This window comes from Rissa tridactyla, chromosome 1 (assembly GCF_028500815.1).
Source record: "Rissa tridactyla isolate bRisTri1 chromosome 1, bRisTri1.patW.cur.20221130, whole genome shotgun sequence".
NCBI lineage: Eukaryota > Metazoa > Chordata > Aves > Charadriiformes > Laridae > Rissa > Rissa tridactyla.
Genome location: NC_071466.1, coordinates 134547508 through 134570161, shown reverse-complemented (window position 1 = coordinate 134570161; position 22654 = coordinate 134547508). Strand labels below are relative to the sequence as shown.

The following is a 22654-nucleotide window of genomic DNA, read 5'->3' as shown; positions in this document are numbered from 1 at the left end:
AGTGGTGCTGCTAGTCAAGAATTGCTTGTGCTTGTAGGAACCTGTGTGAGTAATATAAACTAGCTAAAAGGTAGCTTTCTGCTTCTGAGATGGTGCATGGTTTTCTCAATGTGGGAGTAGCAGGTCCTGGGAAAAGTTGCGTCTTCTTGTACAATCGGGCAGGAGAATGGTAGGTGCAGATCGAAGGTTTTTTTAAATAGATTTGTTTAAACATGCATGTAAACTAATACATTGGAGTAGTGTTTTGTTGATTCTTGGGATCTCTGCTTTTCAAAAGAAATTATAAGATTTAATGACTTACTCCTTGCCTCAGTCCAGGAATGAAGTCTCTAATGCTTGAATTGAAGACTAGTCTGTGGGATGAACAACTTCTTTGTAACATAGGATTTAATTCAAATTCTGTCTTAATCCCTAAAACTTCAAGAAGTGGCATTGTTCCTTTCAACTAAACCTAGTTAGTGATTTTTGACTTGACTTAATGTAACAATGAATTGTTCTCAGGACATGAAAAGGAAGAAAGCAGGAAATAACAGTGATGTAGCTGTATTGAGATAAACTGAGCTAAGTATTCTAAGTCTGTGGTTGAATACAATGGTGTACTTAATATGAATGTTAGCTGGCTAGCTGGCTTACTGGGGTTGGGAGGAATAACCTAAAGTCAGTGGTAAAAAGGCTGTTGTATCCTCGCATTGGTTGTCAGTTGAATTTGTCATGAGACTTGAATGTCATCCCTTTATGTGCTGTCCTGCAAGGTTCCTTGCTTGGGGCAAGGGAACAGTCAAAGTTTTTCTAACGGTGGTGGTCTAGAATCTGCCTTGATATGTGCTCCTTGGAGCGTGAGTAATTCTGCTTGAGCCACTGTGAACTGGTGTGTCTTGGTAGAGTCCTGTGAATCTTGGTGGACAGGATGTGTCAATATTTGAGAAGGTACCCAGCCCTAATTAGTAAATAGGGATAGAGCTAGCCTGGATATTATAATGCTGCACAGTAATGAGCTCTGAAGCAGGAAGAAAATGTCTCTAAGGCTTTAAGTGATGTAGTTTGGTTCAATTTTTTAGAATATGCAAATATTTAAAAACTGTTCTGTCTTACACAACGTGTTGTAAATATTTTGACAGTGTTGGAAACCTGTATCTTGCAATGTTTAGTTTTGGGCCAATGCATGTTATTAACCCCTTTTGCCTTGTGTAGGACTCTGCTTAAAGTTAAGAATTAATTCCAAGGCAATTTTAAACAAACTTCTTTGCCTTTTATCTTATACTCTAGACCAGTGAATAACAAACCAGATTACAATATAACAGCAAAAATGGTGCGGGTAAGAACAGTCTGTCAAATCATATTATTAAATGTTTGTTTCAAACAATTTTACTGAATGAGACTGGGTTTTATGTAATCTTTTGATGTAAATTTATAGATGTGACATAGTAAGTGCCCCGAGAATGGATGCCATGCAGGTTCTAAGTGGCACTGTGAGCTCAGAGTTTGCAAGTATGCATTTTAAATATCGTGTAATGCCTGTTGTGATTTTATGTATCACAGAATTGCGATGTACTTGGAAGCTCTTAGCTTTTGATTATAAAGTAGTAGGTTGTTTACTAATATTAAAACTGGATGACTGTGGTGTTTCTGTAATCTTCATTGTGAAGTGTCTTTTTGCAGAAATTATCTGTCTTGTTATTATTATTGGGTCTTTGTACATGAGTAGCACAAACAGGACTCATAAATCTGATTTTTATGTACGATAAGAAGGTAATCTCCCCCACATATCAGGCACTGCCAGCTGGTGATTGTAACAACAAAAGGTGTGTATTGACTGAGTTCTGAAAGGGCTAGCAGAGTTCTCATGCCTGCATCTGCAACTCTGCTTTCTAAGCCAGGGGTTCTGGGTTCCAAAAGCAGCTTGCACAGAACTTCTTACTTAGTATTGTAATGGTAGGTGAATATTGAAATAAGAATTTTAGTTGTTCTCAATAGCAGATGCACAGGCATACTTCAGTATTCTTTTAAGCTTATGTGGTGGGTTTTTTTTTGGTTGGATTTTTTTTTTAATTTCTGACTTAATAGGTCAAATGAAGGGTATGGGGTGAATATGGTTAATGTGTCCTTCTTAAAAGGAGTAATGTGAAGTACAGATTTCAATAAATGACCTGCTATGAATCGTAGGACAAATGGGACATCTTTTTAGTTTGACTTATGTCTCTGATCCTCTCCCTTAATAGAGTCTTTCTTGGCAAATTGACAGGTACCTGGATCACTGCTGAGTGGAACAATGCTGCTTTCTTGTCAGGAGAAATGATAAATCTATAACAAACAGGTCTAGGTATGTTAAAGCAACGTTTTGTATTTAATGGAACCACATGTATACAACATCATCTGGTAGGCATGCTTACTTGCACAGTCCTTGAATAACATTTTTTTAAAGCATTTTTTACCAAAGTCTTCAGGTTTTCTCTGTCCCTTAGTAGTTACTGACAAAAGCTTCAATACTCTTTTTTGTCTGTTTGTTCTTGTCATTTATCTGAAATAATGTAACCAATCTAAGTAATCTAATATCTGGTCAACATACAGTTGTGCTTAAATTGAAGGAGCAACTGGACAGATTGGTTAAGCTCTAGGATGACGTTAACTGAAGGGAATTATTTCCAAGTTCTTGCTGGTTTGAGGTGACGGTTCCATTCCAAAATGTGAGCACTCTGGTTTACGTGTGAGAACTGGAACTGGATAACCATTTTCTTCAAAGACCTTTTCTTTAATCTTTGTGTGTTAGGATAGAACTTCATATAAAGAATGCTGTCAGTCTTGTGTCATTCAAATACGGTGAGAAGTAAATTGAGTGTTTAGGTGTTCCTCTTTTGGCAATGAAATTTTTGTCCCAGGGAACTTTTAGAGCTGCAAGTCATTCTTGCATTGAGTTGAGGTTTTTGTTTTTTTCTGAAAGCTGGTTCAATTGAAAGTAGGAACAACTGGCACATATGGATAAAGTATGATCAACCAATAACCTGTGATTCATAGTGCTGCTTCCCAAAGCAAACTTTGATGCTGTTTTAAGTAAACAGAATCATAAATAAAAAGGTAAGTGGAAGAAGTTTTATATGGTTATCATATCATTGATGGTCTGTGGTGGGTTGACTTTGGCTGGATGCCAGGTGCCCACCAAGCCGCTCTATTACTTCCCCCTCCTCAACTGGACAGGGGAGAGAAAATATAACAAAAGCCTTATGGGTTGAGGTAAGGACGGGGATTACCAATTACCATCACGGACAAAACAGACTTTACTCGGGGAAATTAAGTTAAATTTATTGACAATCAAATCAGAGTAGGGTAATGAAAAATAAAACCAAATCTTAAAACACCTCCCTCCCACCCGTCTCTTCTTCCTGGGCTCAACTTCACTCCTGATTTTCTCTGCCTCCTTCCCCCCTAAAGGCACGGGGGGACTTGGAATGGGGGTTGCAGTCAGTTCTTCACGTGCTGTGTCTGCTGCTCCTTCCTCCTTGCACTCTTCCCCTGTTCATGCATGCCAGGAGCCTGCTGCAGTATGGATTTTTCACAGGGTCACAGCCTCATTCGGGCTGCTCTGGCATGGGGCCCTCTGTGGGCCTCAGGTGAATCTCTGTTCCACGGTTACCCTCCATGGGCTGCAGGGGGACAGCCTGCCTCACCATGGCCTTCACCACGGGCTGCAGGGGAATCTCTGCTGCAGTGCCTGGAGCACCTCCTCCCGCTCCTTCCTCACTGACCTTGGTGTCTGCAGAGTTGTTACTCTCACATATTTTCACTCCTCTCTTCCGGCTGCTGCTGCACAGTTTTTTTTTTTTTTTTTTTTTTGTTGGTTCCCCCCCCTTAACTGTGTTATCACAGAGGTGATGCCCATTGCTGATGGGCTCGGCCTTTGCCAGTGGTGTGTCTGTCTTGAAGCCGTCTGGCTCTATCGTACATGGGGGAAGCTTCTAGCAGTTTCTCACAGAAGCCACCCCTGTGTTCCCCCTGCTGTCAAAACCTTTCCACACAAACGCAATACATGGTCTAACAATGAATTCGATGGCAGTTGTATTATACCAGAAGTTCTGCCTTTTGGGTTAATACATGTGATGATTTGGTGTAGATTTTTTTTTTAAAGGTATTTTAATGGGATGTACTCCACTCATGTTCTTTGCAGGATAGATAAATTTATTTGCAAATTCAGAATTAACTTCCTGTTCTTCTGTTTTTTTTTCCCTTATCTTCGTTTCTTGCAATTTTGGAAATATCCTCAGGAGTGTGTTTTGGAGATGGCTTTAATGAGTAGGCACTTTTTAATCTGTGGATCATGTATTGATGTTCTGTAGGTATCTGAAGAGATGATCTTCAGATAAATGGATTTAAATTGCTGCTGCTCTTAAAATATTAAAATAGTTTGATTGTCCAGTTGCTAATACTACACAGTACAAATGCAAAAGAATTATTAATAGATTTTAATCGAGGAAGGAACCATTTGTAATCATCTGGTCTTATCTGAAAAGACAAGCCATAGGACTTCTGTGGATGAATCCAAGTTGGAATATGATTTAGCCACAAATAAAACTTCCCATGTAGAAAGAATGGATGTAGGGTCTACCACAACCCTGTTAGTTGCCCAGTTGGCTAGTTAGTCCTGCTGTCTGAAACAGGGTACTCTCTCTGATGTCAGATAATATATCCTTCTAGCTGCCTACCTCACAACACTTTGTTTATATCCCACAATTCATTGAGCACGTTCAGCTGAGTATTCCTCTCCATTTCATATTGCTTCAAATTTGGTGCTTAAAATATTAGGCCATCTTTATGAGATAGGAAAATTAAACTTTGTTTTGGTACAGCCCAATGTGGATTCCAAATTAACAGCTTTAGCTTGTGCTTATTTTGGCAAACAATCCAAATAGGTTTATCAGCACTGGTTTCTCTGTTACTTGCTATTTCCTCAGGCTTTTTCTTAAATCGGTTGTGCAGTGGATCAGTCATGACTCCTGATCTTGTTTGACGTCACCAATAATAATGGTAAATAGCTTAGCGGTAGCTTGGTGGACACATCCTGCTCCATTATATTTTTTTGACTCTGTATTTTGAGAGCTTAAAATAAATGCAATATCAGACTGAGCTTGTATCATTCTGTACCTTAATCAGAATACTTTGTGATAGCAAATTGAATGCTATGTTGAAACTTGTGTCTTCACCGTAGTCGTTATCACTCAGGATGGTGACCTCATAAAAAGAAGGTGCTGTTAAGAAGTTGGTTGTATTGATTTTTCTTTTTACCTATGTAATAATAATTATGAACTTGTTATGCTCAAGTGGAATCTTATTTGTTCCATTTTAATTGACTTGTCTTTAGTAAACTAACAGTGCCCCTTTTAAAATGCTTATGTGACATCAGTTTTTCTCTAGTCTTCTGGGACTTCCCCATTCAAAACTTCTTAAAAGTTCATGACTTAAAGCCTCCCAAATTATATTTTAAAATTCTTGAACAAAAAGTAATTTAGACATGCTTGTTTTGACTCCTAAGCCCATTTGATTTCTAATTTGGGGGCTAATAATCATGTCACTCAGATATGATTATTTGTCAGCATTCATAGATTTTCTGCCTCCGTTACAACATTAAAACATTGATACTTATGAATGATAGCATTGTTGCTAAGGTTATAATATGGACAATAAAGGAGCTTTAAATATATTTGAGGTCTATCACTACAACTATTTCTGTGTTCTTTCTGGTGTCTTTCATCATTCCTAGCTCTTGTTACATTTGTTACCATGAACTTCCCCTCTTTTCCACTTTACCTGTAGCTATTTCTGTAGCTAATTTGTTTTCTTCGTCCAATGTGGTTTGGTGGCAGCTGTTAAAAAATCTTGTGTGATTCCCTGTGATTCTTGCATGATAAAGTAATATTATTTTATCAGATTGCCAAATCTGAGTCGTCTCAGTTGACGCTGGAAGTGGTCCGAGTCAACTCGGGACTGGTATGCAGGTAGTCACGTTTAGTTCTGTCATCCATTCTCTTTTGAGGTAGAGTATGCATAGAGTTCCTTCATATTGCATGCAGTGTGCTCTTTGAATTAGGGCATTGTCACCTATAATGCATGTTAAATTCCATGCCAATTTTAGAATTGGGAAAGTGAAACATGGAACAGATGTCAGTGGGACCAAAGTGCCCCACAGTAATGCAGCGTTCTCCTTCACACAGCAGCTTGCTGCAGAAGGAGCTGACTGCGCTGTGTTGTTTAGTGTGCTTTACTCGTCTTGGGTAGACACTAGTCAGTGCTCATGTGGTGCATGAGCTATGGAAGACGTTGCAGAGGATCTGTGGAGTGTTAGTGTTCTTTAAAGTTGTTAATTCAAATGAGTAATGAGTATTATTGCAGAAGTGTCACTGCTCCTTTCTTGACCATTTAATCCTCTTTACATACATTATAACCACTTACAGACTGTTCAGTCATGTGACTTGTACAGTGAGGTTTTAAGTGTTATGAAATGTGCTTGATTTATGTTCCCAAATGCAAAAATCTAACTTTTCTTACTTGTGTGCTTACCACTTTCACATAAACAACTGAAATATCTTTTTGCCTGTCTTTCAGTTTCAGACTTTTTGAAGAGTATCTTTCTTGTTCTATGCGCACTTGCTTATTCCTTTTATTAGCATAACTTCTTGTAACTCGTTAAGCTAGCTCAAAAGCTTGTTGCAGCTACTACTCACAATGATAAGTAACTTCAAAACCAGTGACGGTTTGTGTTGCTACTAATGTGGGAAATCAGGTTCTTTCCCTGGTGCCCAGCTATTTTTTCCTGCGATGTGCTCTCTGGTGGCACTGTTTAGGTGGCTGTACTGTGACTGGAGTTGGTTCCCTGGTCCAGCAAGAAACTTTTTGACAGTAATTTTCGTCTGGATAAGGCTTAGCACCTGGTTTCCTGAATAGCATCAGTGGCATAGGAATTGGTCAGGAGGAGTGACTGGGAATGTGGGAGAATACCAGATCAACCTTTGTCAGCAGAACAAATTTATACCGCAATAAAATTGATTAGGCTTGGTATTAAGATGAGCAGTACGGTGAATAATTTCCATAAAGTTAAGCTGTAAAGTGAATGTTGGATGGAAACAAGTCCTCATGTAAGTACTTTTATAATCTCATGTATGCCAAAGATGGTCAGGATGGAATAAAGTAAGGAAAATGGAGTGTATATAAGTGCAACAGAGTTGCTCATCCTAGCAGCTGAAGCTGTGCTACGTGAGCTGCTGAAATACAACTGAGTAAGATTTAACACTTATTGCCTAGAGGCTGTACCCTTAAACTATTTATAGTTAAGGGAATTGAAGATGGGCTTAAACTTATGTTTCTTGATTTTTACCAATTTATATGCATGGCTGAATAGGTAATAAGTTTCAAATGATCTTGAATTCATAAATTTAAAGGTAAACTTGCTGGGTTTTTTCTTGAATTCTTGCTTAAAATATTTCAGTGTGGAAGGACTAGAAGACAGAATTGAAACAGTTTTCAAAGTTGAACAAGTTCTAAGTAGAAAGGAGCTAAAAGTCTTTGCCTTTTGACTTCTAAAACACTCAGTTCTAAGTAGCTTAAATGTTTCTAATGTGTAACGCTGACATATATTCTTATGTAATGAAATGCTGTATTTATAAAAAAGTGAATGCTAAATATTTTTTTTAAACTCCTAGCAGATTTAAATTAATCTGTTTAACACTTTCTTAAACCAGGTTTTGAAGAACTAGCTTTGAATACCCACTCAATATTTAATTTCCAAGATTGAATCAATCTTGCAGAAAGAATCAAGTTAGGGTTTTTTTAGTGTTAGGTTTTTTGTTTATTTGTTTGTTGGGTTTTTTTACTGGGAAAAGTCTAGGTATACACAAAACCCATACCAGCTCTTATTTCCTAGACTGGAAAAACTGCTTCTCTACCTTATTGTAGCCTGTGCTGTTTGGCTTTTTGGTTTTGTTCCCTCAAAAATAATTGAATAGAATTAGTTGGATCCTCCTGTGACTTTTGTTCTATGATACTGCCCAGTCTGCTTTCTTAGCTATTCTCAGCAAAGCACTGTTCCACTTGATGTTTTTTTGATGCAGGTGCACAGATTGGCCAGCAAAGAACATTTTTCCAAAAAGCAGACTGAGCAGTATTGTAGAACACTTTTTGCTTTTCTTTGTTTAATTACTCGCTGCACTGGGAAAAGTGAAAGTTTATTCACTGGATATCATGAATGTCTTATCTGTTCAGGACCAAATATGTTATTTATGTTCCTAACCACAAATTTGAAGAGTTTAAAGGACAATCCATATAGTTTAAAAGGATCTGTAGTTGAACCTTGAAATTGGTTTGAATTTGGCTAAGAAATGCTTTGTCCAAAGTAGCATATAAGCAGCTGCTTCTGCTTTGGCTTGTAGTATTCCTGTGTCACAGAACAATATGTGGGTCTGGTCTGTATTTAATTACTCTATTTTTAGCACTTGGTTTAGATCAGGCCATTACGTAGTTTCTGGTAGAAAAATTCTGTGAGTTGTATGGGTATCATGAGTAAAATCTGTGCTGTGCAATTTCAATCATTGTCAAGTCAGTAGCAGTTCAGTAATTGATACATGCAAATAGATAGAACAAATATACATTAATTCTGGGTTTATTTTAGGGTTATGCAAGACAACCTATAGCTTCTTTGCTTTAGGCTTTGATCAGTCTAATAAAATATGAAGTAGTCTAACTTTCTCTAAGGATCCAATTAGCTTGTTTTTTTTACTAGCCCTGTAGAGAAACTGAAACTGCAATTGGAGATCTTTGATATTTCTGCCCCTTTTGCCCTCCTCATCTTTCTTGCAAAACAGGCTAGATAGGAAGCATCTTTGTTTCTACATGTTAAGTATTGCAGAAACACTTTCCTTTGTGTAATTAAACTGTGCTAAATTTAGCATGTAATGCCTACCAATTTATTGCTGAACAAAATTACTAGTTTTACAGTAATAATTTTAGCAGTTTTCATGCTGTTTCCAAGAGATCTTACTGCATAGAAAGGAAATATGGGAAGAGTTGAACAGATTTTGATGTTTTCAAGTACATCCAAAGGTATTTTCATTGTGCACATTTTATGTATTTTTTGCATTTGCAGTGTTTATTTCACATTTCATACATATGGATAAAATACTACATTTATTTAAATGGATGATGCTGTACTAGTATCATATCTTTTGTGATTATTTGTCTGAGTTGTGACTGATGATGGCAGTTCAACTGTGAAGTTTATACAGTTTCTATGAGTTTATTAGTATTGAGGGTTGTGTGTAGTATCCCATTTGGCTAGAGTACTCACTGAAATGCAATTTATTAGATAGGAAAAAATACCGTGAAAAGCTGTTGTACAAATTGGCTCTCTAAAGCTGAAGATTTTATAAACATGCTTCTCTAAAAATGTGTTTTGAATTTGTCAAGGAAAAATGTATCACATGAAACTTGAATTAAACTTGAGCTACTTTCTCTAGTTATGCAGCTATGCTGGCCTATGAGAATTACTGGAATATGTAAAGAATAGCATATTGCACCTAGACATTTACATCAGAGTCAGCGTGCATGTTTAAATTTGGAGTACTGTGAAAAATCTCAATCTGGCTATAGTATCTGCCCTAAAAGAGGAAGGAATGCAAGTCATGTCTTCTGTGTGTTTCACCATCGCCCAGTTTCAAGTGCTTAACAGCCTTATGTAGCTATGAATACTAAAAGGGATGCTGGAAATCTAACTACATAAGCTTAAAAAGACATTTTTAAATTTTGCTTCCCAGTTGGCTAACCTTCTTTATGAATGTGTTTTTTTTCTGTTTTAAGAAAAAAAAATCATCTTTGGTGAAAGACAAGTACAAGTAAGGAATTGGCATACATATGGCAAATGCATAAAATGAAAATGGGACAACTTTAAAGTTTTGTCTAAAGCTAGCCTACTGAAACTTAAATATTGAAGCAAGAGAGACCTTACCTACTTGAAAATCTACTTAACAATCTGTTACTGGATTTCTTCTCATTTTGTCTAGAATTTAAAACTTGATATAGAGTTACTGGTGTTAAGGTGAATGAATTCAGATGGTAACTTGCATCCAGATCCTGAAACTGTTGAATAAATTCTTGGAATATTACTATTCAAATACCCTAACTAGAGGACTCTAGAAGGTGAGTTTAGAGAATTTCAGAATTTGGATAAGCTTTCAGTGCCTTTATCTTGTAGGCAAAAGTGCTGGATTTTTACTTGTGTGTCTTGAACCAGAAGTTTTTCATGTAGCTAAAAGAACCCTTTCTATGGCATTGTATTATGATTATTTTGTATGGCTTTTTTTCCTCCTTTCTACCTACCCTACTTATATTACTTGGTGCTAGCTTCTATTGACTTTTACCTTTCCCAGACACTAGAAAGTGGACAGTGGTGTTGTGTTTTGATTTATGTCTGTCAATTGGAACCATATGGAGATAGTAAAACTAATTTCAATGTTAATTATGCTAGGACTTAGTCAAAGCTGTGAGTCAGCACTAAACCTGTTCAAGTGGCTGCCTTTGACGCTGCACTATTTTTAGGTTTAAAAGGCCACCTTTAGAAACTTCTTTATTTGATGAATACTGTAGGAATGTAGTTTACATATTCTCATACAAGCAACGGGAGAGAACTTAAAAAAAAAAACAAACAACCAAACCCTTAGAACTCTTCTGGTCTTACATAACACTACTTATGTTGCAACTCTAAATTGTTCGAGTGAGTACCAGGCACTGTTATTCTGAGCTTCAGAATGAAGACCATTTGCAGATTTTTGTGTGAACCACTGTAGCTTCTTTTAGAAAAAGCTGTCAAAGCTGAATGACAGGTGTATACTGTATTCTAACAAAATGTTGGCTAGACTTAGACTGGTTTGGTGTCATTAGAATTCTTCAATTTGTGTAAAAATAAAAATAAACACATCAACATTTCTGAAAGAATAGCTGCCTTCCTTTGAAAGGAGGTTTAGGTGCCAGCAGTAGAAATGCAAGGGTTTACAGCTTGGGGTTTACAGCTTTATCTTTTTTTGGGAATGTAGTTGGGCATTGATCATTACTGACTCATTTCACATTCTTGTGATTTGCATTGTGAATTGCAATATTGGATTCCCTATGCTCTCAGAGCAGCATTAAGCCCAGGATCAGCTAATTGAATATTTAATAATTGTGTGAGGGTAACATGAGATAACAATGCAAATACTGAGGGGGAGGAGTTAGTGACAAGAACAGACTTCATGCCAAAGGATGTTACAATAAAAGTGTATTCATATGATAAGAGGCAGATAGTTGTACCAGGATGGAACAAACCCAGGACAAAGACTATTTTTTGAGTATGTGTGTACCGAATGGGTGTTTTCACACTACTAGTTACTTGGGTATTTTCAATTTCTGTTATTCAAAATGGACTATAATGGAACCCCCACATTATTACATGAATTAGGTATAGCTTAAATTTTCTGTGTTGTACCAGAAAAATGTTATGTTACCATGAAATTTTTCTTCAGGTGTTAGAATTCATAGTTAAAGGATTAGTTAATGGCTTTGGCCACAAGATTCAACTGTGTAGCCTTTTACTTTAGCATAAGGAAAAAAAAAAAAGAAAAACAGACTACAATTGTGTGTGCGTGTGCAGGATGTAAACAAGCAAATGAAATGTAGCTGACACTGAGAATGGTGCTCTTGTGATCTAAGTTCTTCTTGTCTTTTGAAAGTTGAATGATTGAAGACGTCTGGTGAGTTGGTAGATGCCAATTTTAGAGTCCCTGTCACTGTAGGTGTTCAAGATATCACTGGGCAGGGTGCTAGATAATCTCATCTAGGCTCCCTTTCCACAGAAGGTTGGACTAGGTGATCTTTTGAGGTACCTTCCAACCTGGGCTGTTCTGTGCTTCTGTGATCGTTATAAATTGACAAATACTCAGCTGAAGCATTTCTTATGGCATCTGGTTACTGTAGCAAAGCCTGGCTATTGAACAGTCTTTGAAGACCTACTTGACGCATTGGGTAGTCCAGTCTCATCAGCTCCAAGGAATTGATCTTGTTTTCAGGATCCCTGTGACCCTCACTGTAATCCTAGTTTTTTGCCAATCCAATCAATTATAGCATTGACTATAAAAATCTAGTGTTAAAAATGTGAGTAGATCTTACCTTTATTTTCTGGGAAGCTGAAAGGAAAGGATTTCATTCCTGTTGAAAACAAACTCTGGTAGACTGTCCTCTGTCACAGTTAACTAGCTCGTTGCTTGCCTGAGTCAAATGGAGCAAAGTGTTTGCAGTGCTCAAGTGTTACCAGTCTGTGAAGGGATCAATAAACATTAGTTGTCTTTGTTTTCAAATTGGCATTTTGGGTTGGAATTATTGCTACAGGCTTTTTAAGATAGCGTGGTGAATGTAAACTAGGTAATAAGATTGTTTCTCTTCCTATGAAACATACTGAATATTCAAATTTCTTGTAGCAGTTATAAGGGGAAAAGGTAGGCAATTTGTTTGAAGGTGTTAGTTAGACATAATTTCATCTTCAGTTTCATAAATTGCAAGGTAGAGAATAAATGCACATTGTCTAAGGAATCAACTTAAGGTTATTGAGCTCTTGACTACTCTATAAAGCACATTCTTTAGTAGCGCTGTTTTTTTAGATGTGGTAAAATACAATTATGTTTTAAGTGTAATACCTGTTTTTCTTTTTTGGGGTAGCTTTGATGCATCAAATATGCAGATATTTTGCCTCAGTGAAGCAGCTATTATTTTGTCTTTCAGATATGGACAGTTGTACAAATTCTTTCAGTATAAACTGAATTTTAAGTTGAACAGAAATGTTAGTATTCCTACTTCTGTGAGGATAGTGACCTTCTTACAAAAGGAAAGAAAGAAACTTTGCTACAGCTGGAGTATGTGTGTATGTAGCCTTCAGATAGTTGTACCAGAGGTAATGATACTCAATGGCATGAGAAACCTTGCAGCTAGACTCACCATCTCTTTCACGCTTTTAGTGTTCTTTTTTTTTTATAATTATACATATTTCTGAAACACTTCTTTGCATGTTTTGAAATAACCTTACTAAATCCAAATATACATCCCCCAAAGTGTACTTTTAAAACATATCTGTAATTACTTTGTTCTTTTAGGAGTAAGGACAGTTGATTGCTCTTTAAAACAACAGTGGTCAGAGACCTAGCTCGATTGTGTGAAGGTCATTTATGATGATGATGACTCTTCAGCTATTGAGCAGCCTCTACTAAAAACAAACAAATGTTACCAACATCATAGCTGTAGTTACTGGAAGGATTCCCTTAGTGGGTTTGTGAAACTTTTGGCCTTTCCAAGAAAGCTTACAATGAATGACTGAGGATTTACCACGTGTACTGTTAGTAGAGCTGACGTTAGCTTTGTGGGTCTAGTTGGGCTTTTGTCAGTCTAAAGCCTCCTGGATTTGGTATGCTTTGCTATCACAGTTTGCCTCTCGTTTGTGCTAGGAGCTAAAGGGAGAATGCCTGCCACTCCAGTAAAGCTGTTGTATTTTGAAGTTCTGAAAATTGAAAAAAATGATGTGCAGGAAACAAGAAATGAATAGGTTTTAGGAGACTTTCTAGATGCAGGCTTACTTTTTCTAATGCCGTTTGTATCAGATGATTATATTAAGGCTTTAAGCCTTCAGAACTGGAAGTGGAATATGCCTGTACTTAAGTTTCACAGGTGTTCTCAGCTGAAGTGTTCTTGTTTTGACCCATGACGCTGAAGAGTATGATTATGAAAATCATAAGTGTAGGACAATGAAAAAGATCATTATATGTCACTTGTAAAGTTATAAATAATATATTTTGTATATTTTTCATCACACTTTCTTTGTTGTCTTTATTTGTCTAAGCTTTTTTCTGCAGTATTTTAAAATCTTAAATACTTCTTTTATTCTTACCCCAACCATATAGTAAAGATAGTTAAATGTGAAGTTTATTATTCATTGGGTAAGCACATGGCTTGGTTTTCTTATTCTTGGGGACTATATGGTCAAATAGAAATGTTATTTTCAGTGATACCTTTAAGGCATTTCTGCATAATCGAAGCTTTCAACTTGCAGCTGTTTCATCTGTTGAACCATTCAGACTTCTTTTTTGATTCCTTTGCTGCTCAACCTATTAGCTAATGAGCCATATGGAGATATGGCTTTGTAACTGTAGTCATATGTAGACAGGTGACTCATTTCAGTAACCACAAGCTATTCTAGAACACTGTCTAGATTAGTGTGACCAGTGACACAGAGCCCTGCCTTTATGGTGTCATGGTGTAGTTCTGCCTATATGTCATTGGCCCCTTGCCCCCTCTCCATGCCTGATATCACAATGAGTATTTCCATACTAGCTGTCAGCTTGAATACAGTGCTTTCAAATCTTGGAAGACAAATATGGTGTGTAATCTATTCAGACATTCAAGCTGAACTCATAAGCACAAGATCACTGGCTAGTTAGTAAAATCTTGAGTTGAAGGTGGACCCTGGTAGCACCTCTTATAAGATTGCTGAAAATTCCCAATGTGTTAAACATAGCTTTAGGCTAATGGAACAAAACCTCTGTAGTACTGAAGAGAATTATTTTCCGTTCCTGGCTGGTTATATATGTATGTGCATGTAAGCCGTACATATGGTTTATGCACAAAGTATGTTTTAGAAATCTGGCTTAAGCCATTCCTTTTGAGTGTATGCAAGTTTGATATCTTCCAGCATGATTTTATTCCGTGATACTCACCTTTTCTACTCTGGTTACTTCGTGTTACTATGCATCATACAAAAATACCAATTGAATTCTATTTTAATTTAAAATGTGATGTTGCATTTGAATGTAATGACTCCAGACTTTCTGGAGTCTAATGTAATGCAGTTTTCCAGTTTGATTACAATGCGTAGAATGATTTGGCAGTAAACTAAATAGCTTAAGAAATTTGATCACTTTATTCTGAAGCTATTTTTGCCTGCTTTTCTCAGCTGTTACGACTATCATACCACTAGTTTGTGAGTGTAGATGTTACTGACATATGAATTTAGATTAAGTTAGTTCATAAAGCAAAAAAGGTGTATATTCTGGCATTAGCAGTAGTTGTTTCTGGTTTTGGGAATCATTGTGCAGCCATTTAAAATGCCGAAGTTAGCAGCACGTATGATGAAAAAAGGCAGTTGTGTATTATGTGCTTTTACGAAGACTTTGCTTCAACATTTTGATCTGCTTTGCATCTGGAGCACATATATTTTAAAAAAATAGTCTTGCATACTTGAATTTTCAACAATAGGGTTTTTCAGGCTCTAACCTTGAGAGAGCAATAAATTGAACTTTGTATTATTTGCCTCTCTTCTTTCTGTCTTTTAATTGTTGCTGAGATGCAGGTTAAAGGCTGTTGTTTAAATGCCCTATAGTTAGGGATGGCACAGCCTTATTAAATGAAAAAACACAATGGTAATTGCAAGTACAAGAACTGGTAGCTAATGGGGCCTCTTGTCCCAGTTTCCTTGAACTTCGTTCCAATTTAGATTGTAGAGTAGATGGCTGACCTACTTGTATGTACTTCAGTCAAGCATTAATTGAAAATGGCATAAAAAGCTTTCCTTTTCCTGAAAAGCAGGAGAAGGGTAGAAGAGACCAGTCTTTCTGAGACTAGTTGATCAAATTAAGTATTCATTTCACATTATCGCACTTAGAGTTTCTACGTTTGTGTAATTTGTGTGTTTGAGAGCTATATAAGGTCAAGTAAAATGTGTATCCAGATCTCTGAAAATCATAAGGAAGACTAGCAACTCTGTGTTGGTTTTTTTTTCCCCTCTAAACCCTTAATAAGATTACTGAAACTCTGAGAACCAAAGAAAAACTTCCACCTTCTTTTTTGCCTAATCTTGATCTCATATGCCTCTTTTAAAGCAGCACCTTGTTTTGCACACTGAGAACTTTAGATTTCCAATTGTGTTAAAGTAGGGTTAAATTTTTAAAAACAAAAAAACCCCACAACAAACACAAAAATTAACTTCCAGTTTAGCTTGTCAAATTGTGCATACAAGAAAGGCCATAAAATGAGATCTGTGACCTTAATACTTAAAAGTGATACTTCCAGGTAGGTTAGACCAATGATTTTAGTACATGGTAAGGAGCCAGTATGTTATATTTATTTTTAAAAAAATTAAGTGTTTTTAGGGAATATTTTATTCTACTAGGTCAACAGCCCATGTTACATAGATCACTAAGTGGTAAGTAAAGGTCTTCTATCCTTGTTGCAGTAATTACCATTCCAAGACCAGAAAATTAAATTGCCTGGAAACATGAGGAGTCATGGCTAAAGTTTACCTCAGATTCACTAAGCTGAAAATCTGTTTAAAAAGAATTCAAGAGAGTTTGGTTGGGTTTTTTTTCTTTCTACTGTCTATGTTAATGTAACTAAGTATTAAGCAACCTTCTCCCCCACTTTAACATAAGCAAAAAATGCTCCTTAACTGTTCTTTAGAAGCTGGGCTCAGATTGCTTGAAAATCTGAATTAATCTTATTTAATCTGAAATATGAAATACTGTCACATGGTGTTTTGTACTGTTACAGTATAGCATTGATTTTGAAACACTTGAACAGATCTTTTATTGTTCCTAAAAGAATAATTGGTTATTTAACTTACTGGAAAGAAGGGTAGTTGACACTAAGTGTGCCTGTTATTGTTTTCTTTTTACATTTATGAATTGCATTCTGCAGAGGTCTATAAATTCGGTATCAGTTCCAGACATGACACTGCTGAAGTGATGTATAAAGTTTATCTGGCAGTGATAACAGCATACATTGATAGTGTTTTCCCTGAAAAACTACCCTTGAAAGTATTTTGAGAATTGAGGAATGTTGCGTGATGACTTGACATGCTTTTTGTCATCAGGGCTATGATAGTGAGGGGATAATGGCTGCAGAAAGGATTGGTGGTAGTTGAAACTACTGTTTAGAGCTGTTTCACAGCTCTGAACTAAACCAACAATTATGGGGTAGTTATTTCACTTCTGCTTTAGAAAGGGTCCTTGGGTACAGTTCTGTGCTAGCTTACACTGGTCCCTTGAACAAAAGCTATACTAGCAAAACATTTCTGATGTTATAGGATATTTTTGTTACTGTACATATTTTGAGTAGCTATCCTAGAAAGCTGGTGTTTTTGTCTAGTAGAGAATAGTCCGTTGAGCCCTAAGGAGTTCTGCATGAAAAAGTGATCCCTCTGCACTGTTCTAAGCTAAGTATAGTGTGAGCACATTGCGGTCTGAGAAACTGAGCTATTTTCCTCGATCTTGGAGTATTTTCCTCTATCATCTTCAGTAGTGTCCTTTTGAGACACAATATAAGAAGGTCAACTTCTGTTTGGGCTTTCTCTTACTTTCTCCATGGTAAGAAAACCATCACTTCCCATTTTCCTTTTTTCTTCATTTTACTTTCATCTCAAAAAAGTGACAGAAGAATTAACTAATACTTGAAGAGTGCACAGTTTGGTCTGGGTCCACCTGTGCAACTAGCTTCCCCTGACCCAATCAGTCCTACTAGTGTCTGCCAAGCATAATCATCTGTATCTCTCTAAGAAGAACAGAAGGCATAGTATGCTGACATGTTGTTAATACACATATTTACAGTTTCTAACAGTGGTTTAGTCTTTGGAAACAAGTATCTGTTAGAGACCATCTCAGGATTAGATTTCGTTCAAAGGAGGCTTCTGAATTGGTTCTCTGCTGAAGTAGAGAAGAGTAGCTCCTTAATATAAGTTTCAGATTCAGGAAGACTAGATTGTTTCACCTTAATTTAAGGGTTTAGATATGTTTCTATTCAATGCACATCAGTATTTCATTAATTAATATTACAGCCCCGTATTTCCTGAGATGGAAAAATACAGCTTTTGACTGTGGAACACTGAAACAACACAGCTGTTTCCTAAGTGACGCATCTGCAAAATGTGCCTACATGTTTCACTGAGGTATTTAAAACCACTGTTCTCCACTGAAGCCAGTTGTATGGTTAAAAATACCTTCCTTTAATATGGGCTATTAAGACCATAGTAAACCTGAATGTTCAACTTTGTGGCTATACAGAACTATTAGAAATGTGTGTGACTGAAAACCCTGTGTTGGTTTGAGTGCTGCCGTGTGTGTGTGGGGAAAAAAAAATGACCTTAGCTTGAGCTACAAGGTTTTCATCAGCCCACAGGAAATGATGAAGTACGTTCTGATGAGAGAATTCTGTTTGTGGAAACGGAGGCCAGGAAAAGCTGTGCAGGTACTGCATCTATCTGTGCAGTTATGTTGCTGAAGTCCATATTTGGAGAAAATGAAAGTGAATTAAGGCATGTCTTTTAAGGTAAGTATTTTGCAAACAGTAATCTAATGACTTGCCAAACAACTGTCCTAGTTGCTTTTTTCCTAGCAAAAAATTTACTATACTGTGTCATAGCTGATATGAGAGTATTTTTGGGCAAGTGAATCTAATATTTTGCAATGTTTGTTTGAATGTAAGAGGGTGTGTTTGATCATGTTTGACTGTTCTGGGCTCAGTCTGCTGTCTAAAACACACATCTCTTTCTAGAATGGTTATTGTATTATTTTTATTTGTGTAATTCTGTGGGGTTTGCTATTTTCAAGTACAGTAGTGTTCATGTTTTGTGTCACTTGTGTGGTCAGATAAGTGCCATGGCACCTTTTATCTTCAGAAAGTTTTGATGTCTGAGGCAGTGCTTCTTGTAATGCTCTATTTTGCTTGTTAATTATATACCATTTTAGAACAGTTGTATACATGCCACTTTTTACTGCAGCTACTTTGTCAGTGCAGCTGTAAATGCTCTTTCATGTTTTCTCTGCTGGAGAATATGTCAGTATTATTCCTCTGCACTACTTTTTGCACCATTGCAAAATTGTACTTAAAGCGAATATTAAGCGTGTATGCTTTAGGTATTTCCCTCAAGACTTTGCTAAAATAAGGTTTCGTTCTGAGTGTGTATAACTAACCATCTAATTTCACTAACTAAAGGACCATCTGATTATTTATTTATTTTTAAAGTATCTGGGCACTTTAAAGATTTCTTGCTAACTAAATACTTATGAAGTGTAACTTGCAAGTTGAAAGCATGTTGTCTTGTGCCCCTTTCTTGCTTCTTTGAAACAAACCTAAAGGTATATTTATCTCAACTTTATTTGGGGAGGATGCCAAAATATTAAGGTTAATTTCATTTTAGGAGACTTTGACAGGACATGTGAATTAGTGGGTGATGTCACAGGAACTACAAAAGTGAACATTAGAAAAGGGTGAACACTTCTAACCAAATTGAAGTTTTTCCTGCTCTCAACATTTCAGTCACTCAAACCTAAATAATGGAAACCTCTGATTTAAAAAAATAGTCTTTGATCTTTCAAGTTATTTTAATTGCCAAACGGTCTTGAGTTCTTCAGGTGGTTTTCTGGCAAAGTTTATTCAGTGCCAATTTTGATGTGCAGCGAATAAAATGTTAATATGGGTTTTTCCTTGATCAGAAAGACCTGAGGCTCTTAAAGAAACACGTTATAAAGATTATTTAGAGGTTGGCCACTTAATACTATATTAGATAGCATGATAACTAGGTCTTATGGTTCTCGATACCTTACAGTCTTTTCCTGGATCTATTATTCAAGAAGTATATCTTTGGAATGGGAAACTTCTATAATAAAAAACAGTGTTGCAGGGGTTAAAATCTAAAACCCAAGGAGTTTTGTGACCAAAAAGTCTGCTGTGAAATTGTTCTCTTATGTTGCTTCTCTTTTGTGCATCTCAACAGAAACAGGAGGATGTTCTACTTGTTTTAATGTTTCATGGTTAGTTTCAGTACCTAATGTCAGTGAGGTATACTTTGTCCCGTATTTTCCCTTGTTACCTGAAGAATCTGCAGGTAGTACCCAGTACTCAACAGGCCAGCATGCCTCCAAAGTTTATTTCAAAAATTAAATATTGATTAAAGTCAGGATCAGTTAGTCTGTGTGCAAAACAATTTAATACAATCTTCACCTTACTCATTATAAAAAAAAAAATCTTGAGATGCTTTTTTAAGAGTTATTTTTTTTTTTAGCCTAATTGCAGTACTTTAAATTAAAATTCCATTATTTTCCAGTGTCTCCTTTTATGTTTACAAGAACAGTCAATATAGAAATCAGTCTTAAAATTTGGAGAGAGACTTTGGGGAACAGTTGTCTCCCTTCCATGGTTACAGATTAATATACAATAAGTTTGTGATAAGATACATAATCTACAACTTATAGAAGTAAAGAGACAATGCTTATGGTTTGGTCCTTTTCATGTGATTTAGCAACTACTTTTTTTTTTTTTTTATCAAGGTCACCTTGATTTCAGCTTCATATCTGTTACTAATTTTGCCTTTTTCTTCTACAGAAGAATCCTGAAGGAAATGTTGCTAATAATGGTTTTAGTAGGAAGAATTAATTTGCCAAGAAGTACTGTTGATCCAGGAAACAAGATACAACTCTGTATATCAAAACTACTCTAAATTGAAAATATTAAGTTTTAGAGCATAGTGTACAAACAATTGAAGTATTTTCAACCACCAGTGGGATGAAATGAAATAGCTGAGCCTTTGGCTCCAGCTAATTCCTGTAGTGAGTTCAGATTTCTCCTAATCTTAAGAATTTTTAAAAATGTTAATGGAATGCAAGAGTTTAGAAGCCTATGTTGAATACTTTAACCTAAAAGACAAGTGCTAAATAAGGGTTAAATCGGATCGTTTATCAAACAAATTATAGTGTCTGTTTAATACATATTAACTGCACAGTTCCTTTTATGCCAGATATGCATCACGTACACTATTGAGGGAAATCATAGAAGAAAATTAAGCTTTTTGGCTGCTAGATGCTCTAGATAAATTTGCTTAGAACCCCTAAATGGCTGTCTTGCAGGTTAATTTAAATGCATGTCATAGCTTGGCATTGGTGTTTTTTTTTTTTTTTTTTTTTTTTTTTTTACACAAAATTAAGGCTGACTCTACAACAGAAAAATACTTTTAAAATGGTATCTCTATCCTTTGAGGACTTCAGGGTTTGTCTTTAAAAAGGTACATTTCAGTAGCTTTTTAGGAGACATTTTTGAATTCTCAACTGTGGTGGTCTTTTTGGTCCATTTTTCTGGATGTAAATACTACATCGAGTTTTAAAATCGCGTTTTAAAAATAGTTGAAACTGGAGTTGCTTTGTGTGAGACGAAACACTTAAGCATTGTAGTTTCAAAATTCAAATACTAGGTAAGATCATCAAAGTTTATCTTAAATGACTATCTGAAGTTTTTGAAAGTAGTGGGAATACAATGCATTTCGTAGAATCTTCATTTTGTATTACATATTCTTCTCATACCTTTGACAGAAATTGTTGCAGCTGTATGCACACAATCATAATTATTTTGTTGTATTTGTCACGCTTTTCTAACACTGTGTACACATTTGAGTTTACAGTGTGATTTTCAAGTCTGTAAAAGCTAGAATGCTCTCTGACGCTAACTTGTTTTAAAGGAGGTCTAAAAATGTGAGAATTAGATTTTACAGTAGATTATGAAGAACAGGAAATGATCTGAGAAGGTGTTTGAGAGATTTCCAGATCTTGTAGAGAGTCTATTTAACTTACCTTCTAATTATATTTCTTGCTCTGACAGCCCTCAATCCTGAGATCTCTGTATTTAGAAGCGTATTTGAGGAAATTGGATATCCTCGAATGATAATCCTCAGATTATCATGCCCTCTCTCTTCATGAAGTAGTAGAGATTAGCTCCTTGTTTACATTTCCTTTCTTATACAGGATGGCGTTCAAAAATGTTACAGGCTCAATTTTTGAGGAGTACAAAATAGCATGGATGAAATTTATTATATTTAACTTTTCCATCATTTAAAACTTGTAATGAAATTTTACAATGTTTCAGTATTAGAGAACCACTTAATACGCCTCTCTTCTGTCTTCATCTGTGTTGAAGGCCCTGTTTTGGCCTTCGGCATAGGCCTAACAAAGTCACGTAGGGAGGAAGTACCTTGCAGTGTATTGAGTAATTTAAGAGACGTATTCCCTACTTAAGGACACAGTAAGTATCACTTTGTATTCAGACAGTATCTTGTATTTGAAATGAAGAGCTCTGTCTTCTAAAGTAAAAGAAAATGCACAATTTTTACCTAAGAATACATACGGAGGTGTCCCCTTGTTGAAACACTTTCAATAGTAATGTACTTTCCTTTAATGACACTTAAATTCATGGAGCTGTTCTTTAGCAACAAGCGTGACTTCAGTACCAGGTTGGAAAGGCAAAAGATGACTCCTTGCCTCTGTTTAGCACTCCGTGTAATCTCTACAGGCTTTTTTTCTGTAACTTGTATGATGCTTAATGCTCCGTAACCTAAAGTCTGTTGGTCATTACAGAGAAGAGGAGATGCAGGAAAAAGCCACAAAACAGTACTTCAGAAATTCTGGCGTAGTAAAACTTTGGCTTAGGGAAATTGAAGTCTTTATTACTAAGTGCTCATGTTGTTCAGTCTGTAGTTTGAAATGTCTCCTGCAGTACCTAGCCACTTGTGGAACTAAATTTGCGAAGCTGGAGGTTTTGCTCAGTGGTAGGCTTCTGGAGTTGAAAACTG

At 36.2% G+C, this 22654-nt stretch overlaps 1 protein-coding gene across 6 annotated transcripts in view; it reads left to right on the top strand.

The window, feature by feature from the left end:
• The window catches only part of PACSIN2 (protein kinase C and casein kinase substrate in neurons 2), a 64948-nt gene that overhangs the window by 3101 nt on the left and 39193 nt on the right, over positions 1-22654 (top strand). The window contains exons 2-3 of one of the 6 annotated variants that reach the window (XM_054204558.1): positions 17876-17986; positions 18210-18366. The exons of 3 other annotated variants lie outside the window; for them this stretch is intronic. The gene's annotated coding sequence lies outside the window, so the exon portion shown is untranslated. Of the gene's footprint in view, positions 1-2242; positions 2321-17875; positions 17987-18209; positions 18367-22654 lie in introns of all 6 variants that reach the window. 2 more of the 6 variants (XM_054204550.1, XM_054204568.1) reach the window with 2 other exon arrangements.